The sequence below is a fragment of the Bubalus bubalis genome, chromosome 6, assembly GCF_019923935.1.
Source record: "Bubalus bubalis isolate 160015118507 breed Murrah chromosome 6, NDDB_SH_1, whole genome shotgun sequence".
In the NCBI taxonomy this organism is placed as follows: domain Eukaryota; kingdom Metazoa; phylum Chordata; class Mammalia; order Artiodactyla; family Bovidae; genus Bubalus; species Bubalus bubalis.
This window is the reverse complement of record NC_059162.1, coordinates 85,281,533-85,290,964: the sequence shown is the minus strand read 5'-3', so window position 1 is coordinate 85,290,964 and position 9,432 is coordinate 85,281,533. Positions and strand designations below refer to the sequence as shown.

At 40.6% G+C, this 9,432-nt stretch overlaps 1 pseudogene; it reads left to right on the top strand.

The window, feature by feature from the left end:
- Nucleotides 1-1,708: 1,708 nt before the first annotated feature.
- LOC102413733 lies at nucleotides 1,709-5,924 on the top strand (annotated as a pseudogene).
- Nucleotides 5,925-9,432: the final 3,508 nt, after the last annotated feature.

Below are 9,432 nucleotides of genomic sequence, written 5' to 3'. Positions count from 1 at the left end.
AGCCCACCAGGCTCCTCCGTCCATGGGATTTTCCAGGCAAGAGTACTGGAGTGGGTTACCGTTGCCTTCTCCGATGTATATATATATAATTTTATTTTTAAAATTATATATATAATTTTAAATTATATATAATTATATATTTATATACAATATGTATAATTTATATATGATATGAATATATATAACATATATTTATTTATATATATATTATATATATAATTTTACTTTTATAACCTGGACATTTTATACCTTTCTATTATGGCTTATTTCTTGTCATTTGCATATTTGTGTATTTTAATTTTCAAGATACAATTTTGCAATTGTAACTGTAATTACTTAGATTTAATTGTAGGTTGCATGGGTTAGTATTCATGGCCAGTCTTTTCATATTGAACTTTACTCTCAACTATTGACTTCTTACATCTTTCTCCTTTGGATGAAGTATATCCTTAAGTGAGTGCTTAAGGAAACATATGTAAGTAATCCCATGGATGGAGGAGCCTGGTAGGCTGCAGTCCATGGGGTCGCTAGGAGTCAGGCACGACTGAGCGACTTCCCTTTCACTTTCCAATTTCATGCATTGGAGAAGGAAATGGCAACCCACTCCAGTATTCTTGCCTGGAGAATCCCAGGGACAGAGGAGCCTGGCTGCTGTCTATGGGGTCGCACAGAGTCGGACACAACTGAAGTGACTTAGCAACAGCAGCAGCAGCATGTAAGTAATATATCTCCAAAGACTTTATTAATGGAGATGTTAAGCTTCTTTTGATTGTGATAAAAAAAATTCACAAAATAACAGTGGCTTGAATAAGATAGAAGTTTATTTATCTTTTGTGTAAATCATTAATAATCATATAATATAATATACTAAAATAAACTAGCATATTCTAAGGACTGCCTGCAGCCATGCTTTGCACTTATTACCTCATTAAATCTTCAGAAAAGCCCCTGAGGTGAAATTGAGCATTCTCTCTTCTGCAGCAGGAAAACTGTGGCTCAAAGGGCAAAAACATCTGTCTTAATGCTAGTAAGTGACAGACCTGGGAGTTGAAGTCAGCATTTTCTAGTTCTCATGTTATCCTCACTTCAGCATACTGCCTCTGAGGAATCAAGTGACGAAGTAGAGCTAAGGATAAAGTGCTGTAGGGACAGAGCTGAGCAATTGGCAACTGATAAATTTTTCTTGGGAAGAATCTTCCAAGGAAGCATCAGACAGAAGGTGATATTGGAGAACAGACTTGAATAATTAAAACAAGTTTTCCAGGTGAGTAAGGAAGGAAAAAGCATTCTAGGCTAAGAAGGCAAGAGGTTTGTGTATATAAGGTATTTAAGCTTTTGTTCCTTAAAGGAATTAATTTAATCTTTCTATTTCATTTCCAGACATGAAATAGGTGCTTAGTAAGAGCTTATTGACTCAATTTTATTTAGTCATTCTTTTTGTTTTATGTAGCAAACATACTACAAAAAAAAAATATGCCTCTGTAATATTGTCCTACCCTATCTTAGTAAGATAACCCTAGATACTATGGAGAGAACAATGTGCCCAGATGAAAACTATGTGTAATTCCTAGTCTTCCTTACAACTTGAGGATATAAATGGAATCTCCTGGGAGGGCTTCTGGGAAAGTCCCAAAAGTGCCCTTTACTATATGTTTTGATTCCTGATTAGAATCATATATTTAGAGTCACAAGTCTAGTGGCTTAGACCATGGGCATAAAGCGACATGGTAGTGACAATAAAATTGAAAGACATAATGACCCTGGGTCCCTGATGACATTGTGAGGTTACCATACCAATTCTAGTGGCGGATGCATGTTGATGTATGGCAAAACCAATACAATATTGTAAAGTAAAATAATAATAATAATAAAATTTAAAAAATATATATATATTTTATGTGAAAAATAAATTCTTCTTGTTTATGCTACTATTATCTCTATTATCTGCTATGAGCAACCAAGTACAATTTTCAACTGATATATCCCCAATTCAGCATCCTTTCTAGGAATATAGGTGACAGGAACACTTAAAAATAATTGTGGCTAGAAATTACTATTTGGAAAATGCTCAGAAATACCAAGAGAATTTCCCAGCTGGACCCCATTCCCAAGGTGGATCTCAAAGACAGTTTTATGCCAACTGTAAAACCTGGAGGAATTCCAGAAGCCTTTCAGGAAGAGAAAGTGGCTGCTGATACTGCTATACTTTAGTGGAAGCTGAAAGGCTGGAATGATGACCTTTCAAGAAGAACAAATGTTATTAAATAATGGATTTTGTCCCACCTCCTACAACAGTCAAGAGCAAAAGGATGAAAAGGGAATCCTATTCTTCTATTAATAACTCCTCATTCAGGCTCATGCTGACGAAGCAGAAAGCAACTGTAAAATTAGCAGTTTTGCCTGCAAATTAGGCCCTTGCAAAGCCATAAAAAGAGAAAAGGAATTAAGGAAAATTCTATTAATGGAGTCAAGGATGAAAAATCAAGAGTGATAGAGCATAAATACCCAGACAACTGATAATTTTTTTTTAAAGAAGATATTACCCAGGTTTTAAATAGCTGCTTAGAGTTGTGTATGAAGAAGGTGTTAATTTATAGCCCCTGATCAGCGTGCTTTCTTAATGGCTCCTTGGAGCAAATCAATCAGAACTTGAAGAACACAAGGTTTAGGTTGATGTTCATAAAAACCACCCCATCTACCCTAGCTGAGATATTACTGTTCCACTTTAGAAAGGCAATGCAATACGTGAAAAGAGGTTTAACTTCAGAGGCAAAGTTAGGTTTGAATCTGGCTCTGTTCCTTCACTAGCCTGGGGAAAGTCTTCTATTGCTCTGTGCCTCTATTTTATCTTCTATCAAAGCAGACGATGATTATGCTTCATTGTGTTAAGAGCATTAAATTAAGTACCATATAAAGAATTTGGTCCCTAGTAGGTTGTTAACAAATGTTAGTCCTTTTCTATTTTTCCTTCCTCATCAGAGGGCCAGGGACATCAAACCTCCTTGCAAACCTATGCAAAGCAGTTAAATTTAGTTCTGGGAAATTCTCCCCATAAGATCAGTCCCTATTGAGGAGCTGAACACATTTTCATAATTTATGACTGGTCTTGGGCAATGGGCTCCCATTTGCAATTTTATGAAAATGATAAATCAATATCCAATAGTGGGGGATAATCTCAAGAAAGATACTGAGACTCTTTTTAACAATAAAAGGGGAGGGATTCCTGTCTCCAGCAAGGAGCATAGATAGGAGATCTTTGAAATTGATACAATTTGTTTTATTTTTAGCCTTGGTAGTTTTCACAGTCATAGGTATCTATACTGAAATTCTAAGAGAAGGTAAAGACTTTGAGGGCTCTGGTGGGGGGCTTGGGTGTCTTAAATCACTCCTGCTTTCTTAGTTCAAGGCAGTATTTCACATCTGAAACACACATTTCACTCCTAGATCTGAAAAATGGCAAGATATAGACAAAGCAATTAAATCCACAATGCACCTGGAGGATGAACACTGTTTGAAAGTGAATAAATCATTAAGAAAGACCTGAACAGCACTTTAAAGTCTTTTTCTCTAATTGATGGCTGTAGCTTATAAGACTGGGCAAACAAATATAGAAAAATCTAACTGTACTAGCAACACTCATCAGGGTAAACCTTCAAGTGTTGTAATGTAATCCCAGAATCATTCCCCTCCAAGCTCCAATATCATCCTCTAAGCAAAGAGGATTTAAAGAGCCTCTTCATGAAAGTGAAGAGGAGAGTGAAAAAGTTGGCTTAAAACATCAACATTCAAAAAATGAAGATCATGACATCTGGTCCCATCACTTCATGGCAAATAGATGGGGAAACAACTGAAACAGTGACAGACTATTTTCTTGGTCTCCAAAATCACTGCAGATGGTGACCACAGTCATGAAATTAAAAGACTCTTGCTCTTTGGAAGAAAAGCTATGACCAAACTAGACAGCATACTAAAGAGCAGAGACATTATTTTGCCAACAAAGATCTGTCTAGTCAAAGCCATGGTTTTTCCAGTAGTCTTGTATGGATGTGAGAATAGGACTATAAAGAAAGCTGAGCACCAAAGACTTGATGCTTTTGAACTGTGGTGTTGGAGAAGACTCTTGAGAGTCCCTTGGACTGCAAAAAGATCCAACCAGTCCATCCTAAAGGAAATTAGTTCTGAATATTCATTGGAAGGACTGATGCTGAAGCTGAAACTTCAATACTTTGGCCACCTGATGAGAAGAACTGACTCATTGGAGAAGACCCTGATCCTGAGAAGGATTGAAGGCAGGAGGAGAAGGGAATGACAGAGGATGAGATGGTTGGATGGCATCACTGACTTGATGGACATGAGTTTGAGCAAGCTCTGGGAGTTGGTGATGGACAGGGAAGCCTGGTGTGCTGCAGTCCATGGGGTCACAAAGAGTCAGACATGACTGAGTGACTGAATTGAACTGAAGCTCTTCATATCTTAAGATCATAAAATCTGAGCTAGATGGGGCTCTTAAAGTGATAATTTAAATTCCTCAACAACATCACCACTGAGTAGTCTTCCTACTTGTATTTGAGCACCTCCAGCAACAGAGAGGAACATCCTTTTGAGATAAGCTATAGCATGCTAGGCAATCATTTGTGTAGAGAATATATATTCATTTCCAGTGCTGCCATCACAAAGTACCACAAATTAGGTGGCTTAAAACCAATGGACGGAGGAACCTGGTAGGCTGCAGTCCACGGGGTCACTAAGAGTCAGAAACGACTGAGCGACTTCACTTTCATGCATTGGAGATGGAAATGGCAACCCACTCCAGTGTTCTTGCCTGGAGAATCCCAGGGAGGGGGGAGCCTGGTGGGCTGCTGTCTATGGGGTCGCACAGAGTCGGACACGACTGAAGCAACTTAGCAGCAGCAGCAGCAGCAAAAAAACCACTGAAGTTTACTGTGTCACAGTTCTGAAGGCCAGAAGCTTGAAATCCAGTCACTGGCAGAGCCATGCTCCTTCTGAAACTTGTAGGGCAGAATTTTTCCTTGCTCCTAACTTCTTATTTCTGCATTGATACAACCCCCTACAAGCTTTCTTTGTATATGTAATATTCCATACATATATTTGTGTACCATACATATGTTTGTGTTGACTTTATCCCTAGCAGAATTTTTCATTTTAAGTAAAGCAAGTCTCCTTGAAAATAAAAGGAGGACTGAATTGCAGCTGAGGGCCCTGGCAGCAGGGCCATGTTTATGACTCTGAAGTGAATTCCTTCCAAGATTGGCCAGCAGTGGAGAGAGACTTTGAAACAATGTATGGAAAGTTCCAGCAACTGGAAGAGCAGACCAGGAGGCTGCAAAAGGACATGAAGAGATGCCCCAGTGCTGACTTGGCTATCAAATCGGCTGTGAAGGTGTTCTTAGACTTACTCTCTAATCCCCTCTCCAGTAAGACCAGGACTTTCTGAATGTGGTGGCCATCCTGGACATGGTCATGAAGTGGATGGATCCCTTTAGTGGGGAAAGTTGAATCAGATCTGAAAGACCATGGTTGACCCCTGAAAAAGTTTGACAGTCTCTCCCAGAACCTCAACATGGTGGTGGGAAGAAGGCTTCCTATAGAGTAGGACTATAGGTGACTTCATGACAAGGTGGAGAAGTGTCAGCCAAAGGAGAAGACAAGATCAGTGCTCCCCAAACTCCACAAGGCCCCAGAAGAGCTTCAGCCTGCATGGGATGACCTTGAAACCAAGATCAAACAGCTCCTGGATGAGCTACTGAGGTTCTACAACAGCTGATTCCACTCCTTCTAGCCCAGCTTTGAGTCCCTGATCCAAGAGCAGACAGGAAATGCATAAGACCTTTGGAGACTTGACCTAACATCTTGACCAGCCTGGCCACCTGGATGAAGTTTGGGCAGCAGGAGTGGGAGACTGAGACCAAACTGAGAGAACCCAGTTGCACTCTGTCTCTGTTGTGGCTGATAACTAAATCCCTGTTCCCCTCAGAAGAGTCCTGAGACACAAGTCAGTCTCTTGAGCTTTTGACTTTTTCAAGTTTAGGCTCAGATGTCAGCACAGTGGAAGGCCCTGCCCTTGGCCCTCCAACCCATTTGCCAGGTTGGAAACAGAAGCAGCTTCTACTCTGCCTCACCAGCCCTTTGGAACAAAAATTTGGCACCAGGAAACTCAAGCAGGCTGCTCTCTCCCCACCCAATAGCAAGATCCAGGAGACATGGATAAGCAGTACAGCAAACCTCCAAGGGCTTTCTTATTTCCAAACTGTCCAGAGTACATCCTGGCCTAGAGCCAGAGCAAGGTTCTAGCTTTCGGAGGGCATGGGCATTGTCATCTCACTTGAGTGGTTGAGATGACATTTGCCTCCAAAAGAACCATACTGGAAGTCCACCTATCCTTGCCTCCTTTCCACTTCAGATTCTTTTTCCCCACTGGGAGAGTCCTATTCTCCAAGAATGCATGTATCTGGGAATTCAGTCTTCCTTCTCAGAGCTGTGGTCCTCCAGCTTTAACAAGCTCCTCCCTCCAACCTCCTAACATGACAAAGGCTGGCTTAGCTCACTCCCATGCCTTTAGTCAAGTGTTAGAAAGTGCCCGAGTATTACTCAGCCATTAAAAAGAATACATTTGAATCAGTTCTAATGAGGTGGATGAAACTGGAGCCTATTATACAGAGTGAAGTAAGCCAGAAAGAAAAACACCAATACAGTAACTAACGCATATATATGGAATTTAGAAAGATGGTAACAATAACCCTGTGTACGAGACAGCAAAAGAGACACTGATGTATAGAACAGTCTTATGGACTCTGTGGGAGAGGGAGAGGGAGGAAAGATTTGGGAGAATGGCATTGAAACATGTAAAATATCATGTATGAAATGAGTTGCCAGTCCAGGTTCGATGCACGATACTGGATGCTTGGGGCTGGTGCACTGGGATGACCCAGAGGGATGGTATGGGGAGGGAGGAGGGAGGAGGGTTCAGGATGGGGAACACATGTATACCTGTGGCGGATTCATTTTGATATTTGGCAAAACTAATACAATTACATAAAGTTTAAAAATAAAATAAAATTAAAAAAAAATAAATAAAAGACAAGAATGAGACTTGGAAAAAAAAAAAAGAAAGTGCCCCAAGTCTGGTAGTTTCCCTGGGTAACTGGGATTCACCTCATGGAAGTATCCTATCATGCAAAATATCTTGGATGGATTCACAGCCTCAGAGTAAGAAGAGTAGGTTTTGTGCTGGCTTTAGGATGGGCCAGAAAGAGAAGGCAGTGTCCTGAGGTTGATCTTCAGGGAAAAGGCACAAGGAACAGGCAGCTATGGTCTTTTGGGATAAAGTCTAGACACCTCACAGCTGCCAGGAAGAACAACTGTCTGAGGATGTTCAATGAAAGATGCATTTGGTTAGTGCAGCTGTGGATGACAGCAGACGTGGCACTGGGTTCCCAGGGTTCCTGCCAGAAGCTAATGTATCTGCTCTGGGGCATTGCGTCCTGTGTGGAGTTGACTGAAGACAACAAAGGAGGGGTTCAGTTCAGAAAGACAAACTACACCTTTGCAGAAGTTGGTTCCAAGTAGTTAGACTTAAAATGAGAGCATACCATTTTTGCCCACAACCCCCACTTAGGACCAATGGGGAAACACCAAATATGCTCCCGCTCAGCAATTCATAGGATGCCCATCTCCTCATCAATTTGCCTCCACCTTCCCTACTCTCACAACCTCCCATCAGGATGGACCTTCCCGCTTTGCCACCATAAAGCTTTTTAACTTCTCTGCCTACCGTGGTTTTGGTCTCTGCAAAATACAAGCTATGGCAGTGGCAGCCTCTCTTGCTGTCAATAAGCAGTGTTTGTTCTCATAACAGGCAAATTTGGCCTTGGAATACAGAATGAAGCACGGCAAACGCTAATAGAGTTTTGCCAAGAGAATGCACTGGTCATAGCAAACACCCTCTTCCACAACACAAGAGAAGACTCTACACATGGACATCACCAGATGGTCAATACCAGAATCAGATTGATTATATTCTTTGCAGCCAAAGATGGAAAAGCTCTATACAGTCAGCAAAAACAAGACCAGGAGCTGACTGTGGCTCAGATCATGAACTCCTTATTGCCAAATTCAGACTTAAATTGAAGAAAGTAGGGAAAACCACTATACCATTCAGGTATGACTTAAGTCAAATCCCTTACAATTATACAGTGGAAGTGAAAAATAGATTCAAGGGATTAGATCTCATAGACAGAGTGTCTGATAAGCTATGGATGGAGGTTTGTGACATTGTAGAGGATGTAAAGGGATCAAGACCATCCCCAAGAAAAATAAATGCAAAAAAGCAAAATGGTTGTCTGAGGAGGCCTTACAAATAGCTGTGAAAGGAAGAGAAGCAAAAGGTAAAGGAGAAAAGAAAGATATATCCATTTGAATGCAGAGTTCCAAAGAACAACAAGGAGAGATAAAGCCTTCCTCAGTGATCAGTGCAAAGAAATAGAGGAAAACAATAGAATGGGAAAGACTAGAGATCACTTCAAGAAAATTAGAAATACCAAGGGAACATTTAATGCAAAGATGGGCACAATTAAGGACAGAAATTGTATGGACATAATAGAAGCAGAATATATTAAGAAGAGGTGGCAAGAATATACAGAAGAACTCGACAAAAAACATTTTCATGACCCAGATAATCATGATGGTATGATCACTCACCTAGAGCCAGATATCCTGGAATGCAAAGTCAAGTAGGTCTTAGGAAGCTTCACTATGAACAAAGCTAGTGGAGGTGATGGAATTCCAGGTGAGCTATTTCAAATCCTGAAAGATGATGCTGTGAAAGTGTTGCACTCAATATGTCAGCAAATTCGGAAAACTCAGTAGTGGCCACAGGACTGGAAAATGTCAATTTTCATTCCAATCCCAAAGAAAGGCAATACCAAAGAAGGCTCAAACTACTGCACAATTGCACTCATCTCACATGCTAGTAAAGTAATGCTCAAAATTCTCCAAGCCAGGCTTCAACAGTACATGAACTATGAACTTCCAGATGTTCAAACTGGTTTCAGAAAGGACAGAGGAACCAGAGATCAAAGTGCCAACATCCACTGGATCATCGAAAAAGCAAGAGAGTCACAGAAAAACATCTATTTCTGCTTTATTGACTATGCCAAAGCCTTTGACTGTGTGGCTCACCAAAAAATGTGAAAAGTTCTGAAAGAGATGGAATACCAGACCACCTAACCTGCCTCTTGAGAAATATGTATGCAGGTCAGGAAGCAACAGTTAGAACTGGACATGGAACAACAAACTGGTTCCAAATAGGAAAAGGAGTACATCAAGGCTGTATATTGTCACCCTGCTTATTTAACTTCTATGCAGAGTACATCATGAGAAATGCTGGGCTGGATGAAGCAGAAGCTGGAATCA